At 44.0% G+C, this 2,535-nt stretch overlaps 1 non-coding gene across 1 annotated transcript; it reads right to left on the bottom strand.

Annotated features, from left to right (window-relative positions):
• Positions 1-1,934: 1,934 nt before the first annotated feature.
• On the bottom strand, positions 1,935-2,009 carry Trnas-gga (transfer RNA serine (anticodon GGA)). The gene has a single exon. It is a non-coding gene; the product is annotated as a tRNA-Ser (tRNA).
• Positions 2,010-2,535: the final 526 nt, after the last annotated feature.

Here is a 2,535-nt window from a genome sequence, read left to right as displayed (position 1 = left end):
GAACGCTGTATGTGCGAGTGAAAGGGCGCGAGGGACGCGCGCTTTCACGGGGAGTGAACCCATGGCGGAGAACAAACGCGCGTTCTGCGCCGTTCTCTCTTAAGGGCTGCAGAAGTAGGCGTCGCTTTCTTCCTTTACAATCACCATATCTGTAGAGCAAACACGCCTTCTTCCGACCCGCGAAAAACCGTGGGGGGGGGGGGTGACGTTTAGCTGCGGCACCAAGTGCCTATTTATATCAGAGGCTCCGGCAACAGTCACCAACGCCGCACGCATTTTGTGCGAACGCGGGCAAAACGCCGACGGCATCGACAACAGTTCAGCGTGTTGCCGGTACTGCTGCATGTCCATGTTTATACAGCTGATAAAGCTACTATCATTACTCCGTATAGCTCTACAAATTTGCTATCGCAATTGATGCTTCGCCTTTCAGGTGAAACTGCGACAACTTTTTTATTTTTTTAATACATACTGCAATCACCAAAGGTGATTTTAGCAGGTGGCTACAACACAGCCGTACATCAATGGCAAGCATGCTGTAAAAGTTGGGCTCATGCTAACAAACACAACACAAACCTCACAATGGTTAGATATTACGCTGGAACATTGTGGTACACGCATACACAGCAAATTGTTCACAATACTGAGAAAGGAAATAGATATATAATAATCACAGTAACCAATACAATAATAACATCTTATTGCTACATAATTACAGTATACCATAAGTAAACGATAGCTACAGTCCATCAAGACTACATTACAATAACTCGGCACAAACGTAAATACAAAAGAGACAATAGATGAATATATTTTACAAACTACGAACTTTAGTAAAGATAATTTCGGAGTACTAAGTATTCATAAAAACCGGTTCGCTCAAATAAATTTAATTACAGGCTTATGTATAGGAAGAAAGCCAATAATGACGGTGCTGTCACTGTATTGTTGGAAATCTGATTCAAATACACTAATGTACGTGGAAAAAAAAGAGTACTTGAATGTATTGTTGCGATTTCGTTTTTTCGAAAGGCCGAATAATTTTTTAACAGATCTCTCACTGGTGACACGGAGAAATTACTAAACACAAAGCGCGCATATTTCGTGCAGATTACAAAGTGAATTTCACAAGCAGATTCGTACACAGCACTGTAACGGAGTTCTTAGATAACCTCTACCGTTCGTGAGAGGTTCAGAGTTTAACGCTTTAGGCTATGCCGGACCGCTATGCAAATTCTTCAAATTCTCTTCTCTGCGGTTATGATTGTTCCCTTGCAAAGCAATTAGAGTGCATGTAGGCTTTTCGTTTCTTCGCAAAGGCTCAAAAAAGCGACAGCAAACGAACAATAAGCAAACAAAGTGTCTGCGTGAGGCGTAGCGGCAGTCTTGATGATACAAGAATACTCGAAAGTGTCGGCGGCGCACACTTGTGAGACGTCTGTGATTGGGATCATAGCGCTTAATGTGACGCGGACAAGGAATAACGACAAGCACGGGCGTTCATCTTTGCCGCGTCATCTAAGCGCTATGGTCCCAATAACTGTATCAAACTAACTACCTCGAAATTGTGTACTCCAGTAAGGCGTTCCTTTTTGAAGCAAGAGCAAAGAAAGGCAAGGGTTTAACTTCACTCCTGCACTTACAAAACCCTCTCACGCCCGAATGTCTCCCCTTCAGGAAGCTCTAAATGGTGGGACACGTCCTCATTGGCTGCTGCCTAGCCATCTTTCTCTTATCTAAGATATCCCTTGCGCAAATCGTAACTCCGACAACTTTCGTGTAATATTTCGTTGACATAATAGTTCAGCGGAAACCCGCTAGGTGGAGAGAAGTAATTAAAGGGAAAAAGAGACATACACCCAATCGTAGCAATTGCTACAAAGGAAACCCATACGGGTTCCTCGAAAGAAAAGCCTCGCAGTTGAAGAAAAATTCGTCCTGGTCCGGGACTCGAACCCGGGACCACCGCCTTTCCGGGGCAGCCGCTCTACCATCTGAGCTAACCAGGCGGCTAGCAGATGGCAGGGCGAAGTCGAATTTATCGACAACTCGAAGCAAAGGCAAGTGTTTGACGTCCTTTGTTGCAATTGCTACGATTGGGTGGATGTCTCTTTTTCCCTTTAATATTTCGTTGAGCACACCAGCAGTTCCTAGTCTTTACGCTTCGCAATGCACACGCCGGAGTCCGAGCCTTCTCGGGCGACTGCGGAGACATCAGGGAGTGTACTGTTATATAATAGGCTTTCTGGGTCGCCAGGATCCGGATGTCATTTTGTGAACGAAAGCGGGTATACGGGAATGTCTGAGCGAAATACGTAACATCTGGAAACTACGAAAACAACTCAAGCACGCCGACTTTCCGCGAGAAAAAGTTTAATGAGCAAAAGATGTGTATTTTGGTTATTTCAAAGGAATTGCGAAATTTACTAAAGAACGAAAAAAAAAGGAAAGACAGAGAAAAAAAAGAAAAAGAAAGAAGGACATACAGACAGACAGACACAAAGACAGACATTTTTAATACAGCCTGGAGTAGGC

Source organism: Dermacentor silvarum, chromosome 10 (genome assembly GCF_013339745.2).
Source record: "Dermacentor silvarum isolate Dsil-2018 chromosome 10, BIME_Dsil_1.4, whole genome shotgun sequence".
NCBI classification, from domain to species: Eukaryota; Metazoa; Arthropoda; class Arachnida; order Ixodida; family Ixodidae; genus Dermacentor; species Dermacentor silvarum.
The sequence above is the reverse complement of the archived record's forward strand: the minus strand, read 5'-3'. Positions and strand labels throughout refer to the sequence as shown.